The 6,459-nt window shown below is 40.5% G+C and overlaps 1 pseudogene; it reads right to left on the bottom strand.

Annotated features, from left to right (window-relative positions):
- Positions 1-5,094: 5,094 nt before the first annotated feature.
- LOC120864588 lies at positions 5,095-6,107 on the bottom strand (annotated as a pseudogene).
- Positions 6,108-6,459: the final 352 nt, after the last annotated feature.

Genomic DNA, 6,459 nt, shown 5'->3' with positions numbered 1-6,459 from the left:
ACGGCTGCTCCAGCAAAGCACAGCCGCTGCTCCTTACCTTGGAAGAGGGGTATCTCCTTACCACCGCCCTTCCTGACCTTCAACGTGGGATAGCTCCTCTAGGCCCTCCTACGCCCGCGCAGCCACCGCTTCTTGGGTTGCCTCTCCCGGCTGGCGCCCCTGGCACGTATATATGGAATTTAGAAAAATGATAATAATAACACTGTATGCAAGACAGCAAAAGAGACACAGATGTATAGAACAGACTTTTGGACCCTGTGGAAGAGGGAGAGGGTGGGATGATTTGGGAGAATGGCATTGAAACATGTATACTATCATGTAAGAAACGAATCGCCAGTCTAGGTTCAATGCAGGATGCAGGATGCTTGGGGCTGGTGCACTGGGATGACCCAGAGAGACGGTATGGGGAGGGAGGTGGGAGGAGGATTCAGGCTTGGGAACTCATGTACACCTGTGGCAGATTCATGTTGATGTATGGCAAAACCAATACAGTATTGTAAAGTAAAATAAAGTTAAAAAAAATAATAAAATTTGCAACAAAAAAAGATTATGCAAATAAAGTACTCAACAGAACACCTGGGAAAAAAAATAAAAGAAAATATTTTTAAGATTTTATTTTTATTAGCCACTATACCATAATACAAAAGGGAACTACAAATCAAAAACTAAAACCTGAAGAATAATATAAAAAATATGAAAACTAATTTTCACTTGCTTAAATCTCTTTGCATAGACATTTTTTTCTTTTTTTTTCCCATGGAGGATAATTGCTTTACAATATTGTGTTGGCTTCTGCTATTCATTAGCATGAATCAGCCACAGGTATACATATGTCCCTTCCCTCTGGAGTCCCCCTCCCATCTCCCATCCCATCCCATCCCTCTAGGTTATCACAGAGCACTGGGTTGAGTTCCCTGTGTCTCATATCAAATTATCACTTGCTATTTATTTTACATATGCTGATGTATAAATGAAAGGGAATTACTCATCTATTGAGTGTGCTTGGGCTGCCAGGGATAAACTATAGAATCTCTGTAGATATAATAACATTCTACACATTCCCCTCTGTACTTACTGGGCTGGGCTGCATCTCTGCTAGAACATTACCAAGGAGCACAGACTCACTGACCCTCTCCTGCCTGGTGTCTGATGAAGTCTCAGGGTCCCTCCTCAGGATGGGCAGGAAGACAGAATCAGGCTGAATCTTATGATGCAGGCTCCTTCAAAGGATAAAAATGTGGGTGTGGAGTCATAATATTAAAACTGGCAAACTAAAGAGCTCTAGGCACAAGCCAATTGTTTGCAATGATTTGATCTTAGGGCTCAATGCCCAAAGCTCATGATTAGCCAGTGGGACAATGTTGTCTCTATCTCTGGGGACTTGTAAATATTAACAGAAAAGGAAAAGGAGAAAAGTGAAAGTCCTGGGCAGGGACTCAGGCCCTCTTCTCCTCAGAAGGAAATTCACCTGTACTCTTGCTTCTTACTTCTAATTTACAGGTTCTTAACATAAAATTCAGAGTTTATTTTACAATCTAAACATTCAGTGTGGTCTTGATATCTGCAAATTGATTGTATCAATCATGAGTCTATGCAGCATTAGATCCATACAAAGGATATGATACACTTTCCATTTTTCACAGTTAATATTTGTTTCTAAGGAAAACTTCTTATTTTCCTTTCCTCACCCTGGCTCAGCTGGTATCAGAAATGGTGCACATCACTTTTTTGCTAATTTGAATGAATCTTCAGTTCTAAGTTTTTTCTCTAAATGAATTACATTGGCATATTAGAAAACTATTGATATTTACTTATTATTTTATTACTGATACTTAAATATTTCCGTGTGCCTCCCAGAAGGTTGCATTCAAGGTGATAGCCAGGGCTGCAGCCATCTCAAGATTGAATCAGCAGGGGTCCACTTTCAAGCACACTCATGAACCTGTTGGCAGGATTCATCTGTTCACACAATATTGTCCAAAGTATTCCTTCAGTTCCTTGACACTTGACATCCTTGCCTGGTGGGGGAGTTGGGTTTTATCAGACTGAACTATCAATAAAACAAGAGAGAGATGCAACAAGAAGAAAGCCAGATTATTTTACTCTCTCCCCAGAATTGACTTCCCAACATTGTTCCACATTCTCAGTGTTGGAAGTGGGTCTCTATGTACATGTCACACTCAGTGGGAAGGTAAATACACAAAGCAATGAAAACCAAGAGTTGGGACATTGGGAGCTTTTCAGATACTGCCCACCACACAATCCTCATTCTCTATAAAGACTTGGTCCTCCAAACAATTCAAGACTCAGGGCTTGTCCATCTGCTTCCCAGCATATCCCCAAATTCATCCTACCACCATGATCTCAACAAAAATTTCCTGGACACAAACTAGAATATAGGTAGAACTTCCTCTCCCCTAGGTACTTCTGCAGATCCCACTCTACTGCTTCATGTAATACAGTCTGAAGTAGACCCCTGGTTTCTGATATACTAAGAGAGCCCCTCCATCAACATCAGGACAACCTGCAGCCATTTCATGGATGAATGTAATAAATGTTCCATGCGCTTCCAATTTCTGCTGACTACATTGGAATCTACTCGATCCAGAATATATTTTCTTTAGGTTTCTTCGTGGTCTCAGTGCTTGAAGACTTTTACAAAATGTGGTTTGGGCTCACCTGTTTTTTAGTAGTGGATAAAGTGGGATGTTTGTGGATAGTGGTATGATGTAATTTTTTAAATTCTATCTACAACTATGGAGAACAGCATGGAAGTTGCTTCAGAAACTAGGATACAACTGCCATATGACCCAGCAATTCTACTACTGGGCATATTCCCTGAGAAAACCATAATTCAAAAAAAAAAAGACATATGTATTCCAATGTTCATCAGTGCACTAGTTGCAATAGCTGAGACATGGAAGCAACCTAGATGTCCAACTACAGATGAAATGGATAAAGATGTGGTACGTATATACAATGGAATACTACTCAGCCATGAAAGAAATGAAACTGAGTCCATTGTAGTGAGGTGGATGAACCTAGAGTCTGTCATACAGAGTGACATGTCAGAAAAAGAAAACAAATATCATATATTAATGCATAATATATATATACACGGAATCTAGAAAAATGGTATTGATGAACCTATTTGGAGGGCAGGAATGGAGCACCTGATGTAGAGAATGGATTTGTGGACACAATGAAGGAGAGAGTGGGATGAAAGGAGAATGTAGCATCGACATATACACACTATCATGTGTAAAATGGATACCTGGTGAGAAGATGCTATAGAACACAGGGAGCCCAGTCTGGTGCTCTTCGACGACCTAGATGGATGGGATCAGGGGAGAGGAGGGAGGCTCAAGAGGAAGGAGGCTCAAGAGGAAGGTGATATATGTATAAATATGACTGATTCACATTGTATGGCAGATACCAACACAACATTGTAAATCAATTTTCTTCCAATTATAAGAGCATAAAAATTAAAAACAAAAACAAAAAAAAATACCCATGCATATTGATTGTAATTTCAGAGTGATATGTATGGAACACCCCTATTCTTTGTAAAAGGTAATAATAATAATAATAATAACTCCTTGCATTTGCTTTTGCCTATCTGAATATAAAGAAGTGGATGAAATAAATCTTAGGTGCAGTCCTCAATTAATCCAGCAAGTGAGGTTAGAAAAAGGAGGGGAAGGATGATTTTCTTTATAACTCTATTGCTGGCTTGTCACAATGAGTGGATGTTGTTTTTGTAAAAAACCAATTGAGAAAAATAAACAGTTGATGAATGAGTAAAAAAGAAAAAAAAAGTGAAGGAAGGTACAACCCCAAGGCCTTGAGGGATATAAAGGGAACAGTTGAGGATTTAGGGTAAAGAGAATTTTACTGACCACAATTGAATGTATATAAGATGACCACAAGATGGGAAATAGAGCAGGGATTTTAGAGCTCCACCCAAGCAAAGTATATAAATGTGAATTTGGAGCAAAGATGATAGCTTCACAACCAGCACACAGACCCAATTGTATGGTGTGAAGAGAGACCATATGTGCAAATCATTTTCAGGAATAATTGGGGAAATAAACTGCCAGTTGTCTTTTCATATTGTCCCCTACTGAGCTCTGATCGCTTTAGCATCTTCGTCCATGAGCAGTTAGGACCTAAGGCATAAAGGGCACCTTTGAATGAAAGTATTGATTCATATCAGTAATTCTCAGCAGGACCATTGAGTGCTTTTAATAATCCTCATCCTCAGGGCACAAACAAGTCCAGTTAAATCAGAATCTCTGTTGTTGAGACCAAATTGTCAGTATTTTTATGTTTCCTGGATGATTTCATAAAAACCAGGACTGAGAAGAGGTTATATGCATCCTCCCACATAAACTCCATATGCAGAATTGATCAATAGAAGCGAATATGGAAAATATCAATATGATGGTGAGGATGTAGAACAATGAGAACTCCTCTGTTCTTTCATGGAAGTGGAAGGGCTTAGTGGCTCAGTCGTGTCCAACTCTTTGAAACCCTTTAGACAGTAACCCACTGGGCTCCTCTGTCTATTGCTTTGGGGCTTTCTAGGTGGTGTTAGTGGCAAAGAATTCATCTGCAAATATAGAAGACATAAGAGACACAGGTTTGATCCCTCAGTTGGGAAAATTCCCTGGAGGAGAAAATGGCCACCCACTTTAGTATTCTTGCCTGGAAAACTCCACTGACAGGGGCCTGGCAGGCTACTATCCATGAGGTCACAAAAAGTCAGACACAACTGAGCAACTGAGCACACACATGGAAAATATACAAGAACTATGGGAAATATGTAAATTGTAAATATGTAGAAAAAAAGTTGTTCATCTTACCAGGATGCTTGGCCCACTAACAATAAAATGAAGCATCACCACAGTAAAATAATATTCAATCATGCATTTATTAAGCTATACAAAGGATCCCAGAATATTCCCACAGTCTCATTAAAGACATCAAACTCAGCAACACTCAGGTGTTAAGCAAGGAGAAGTGTTGAAGGCCAGAAGAACTACAAAAGCGAGGTGATGAGAGGGGTAGAATGAGGTCCACATGCATAGTTTTGTTGCACTTTATAACCTACATTCTAAATGACTGACACGGGTACTGAGATTAGATTGTTTTGCTGAGGAACCTGAACATGGCCCTTTTGATGTCTCTATTCCTGAGACTGTAGATGAAGGGGTTCAGCATGGGGGTGACCACAATGTACACCACCGAGGCCACTGCATCCTTCCTGGGAGATTGTGAGATGGCTGAGCTGAGGTACACACCAAGGCCTGTTCCATAATATAAGCAAACAACCGTCAGGTGAGAGCCACAGGTGGAGAAGGCTTTATACCTCCCACCTAATGAGGGGACTCTCAGAATGGAGGAAAAAATTTTATAGTAAGAGAAAAAGATACCTGAGACAGGGATAAATCCAAAGATGGTACCAGCAAAATACATGACTATGTTACTGGTGAAAGCATCAGAACAGGCAAGCTTGAGGAGTAGAGAAGGGTCACAGAAGAAATTAGAAATTTCCACATCCTTGAAGCAGGTGACTTGTAACACAATCCAACTGTGCACCTGGGATTCCAAAAGACTAACAAAAGAAGACACCAAAACTAAAGAGCAACACAGGCATGGGTTCATGATGACAGTGTAGTGCAATGGCTGACAGATGGCCACAAACCTGTCATAGGCCATCACAAGCAGAAGTGTATCATCCAAACAACCAAAAAGGGTAAAAGTAGACATCTGTGTCAGGCAGCCCACATAGGAAATGACTCTTCTGTGAGTTTGGATGTTCACAATCATATTGGGGACAGTGCTGGAGATGAAACCAGTGTCCGCCAAGGACAGGTTGGAGAGGAAGAAGTACATGGGTGTGTGGAGGCGGGGGTCAGAGGTGACAGCCAGGATGATGAGCAGGTTCCCCAGCATGGTGACCAGGTACATGGACAGGAATAGGATACAGAGCAAAGGCTGCAGTTCTGGATCATCTGACAGGCCCAGGAGGAAGAATTCTGAGACACTTGTTAGATTTCCAGCTTTGTGCTGCTTGGACACCTTTGGAAGAAAAGAGGGTTTGAAAATTAGGAAATAAGTAAATGGGCATTGAGCACTGTGTCCATATTTTGGACTCAAGCAATTCATTTCTAAGACCATATACCCCAGTACCTTCAGCAATATTTCTCAGTGACAAATTCTGTTTAGAACTGTTTCCTTCTTAGTTTATGTGTTATTCACCTCTGTCGATACACCCATACTTTATAAAACTTCACTGAAAAGTGAAAGGGAGGGAGGACATTAGAGGTAATACCTCCAGGATCTCAGTAAAATACAGCCTTCTTTTTTACATATGTTACTGTATGTTTCCATGCTACTCTCTCCATTAGCCTGAATGGACACTCTCTTCCTCCTTAAGAAAAATTAAATTCCAAT

The sequence above is a fragment of the Oryx dammah genome, unplaced genomic scaffold (assembly GCF_014754425.2).
Source record: "Oryx dammah isolate SB20612 unplaced genomic scaffold, SCBI_Odam_1.1 HiC_scaffold_5, whole genome shotgun sequence".
Taxonomy (NCBI): domain Eukaryota; kingdom Metazoa; phylum Chordata; class Mammalia; order Artiodactyla; family Bovidae; genus Oryx; species Oryx dammah.
Note: the sequence above shows the minus strand (reverse complement) of the source record. Positions and strands in the feature narration are given on the sequence as shown.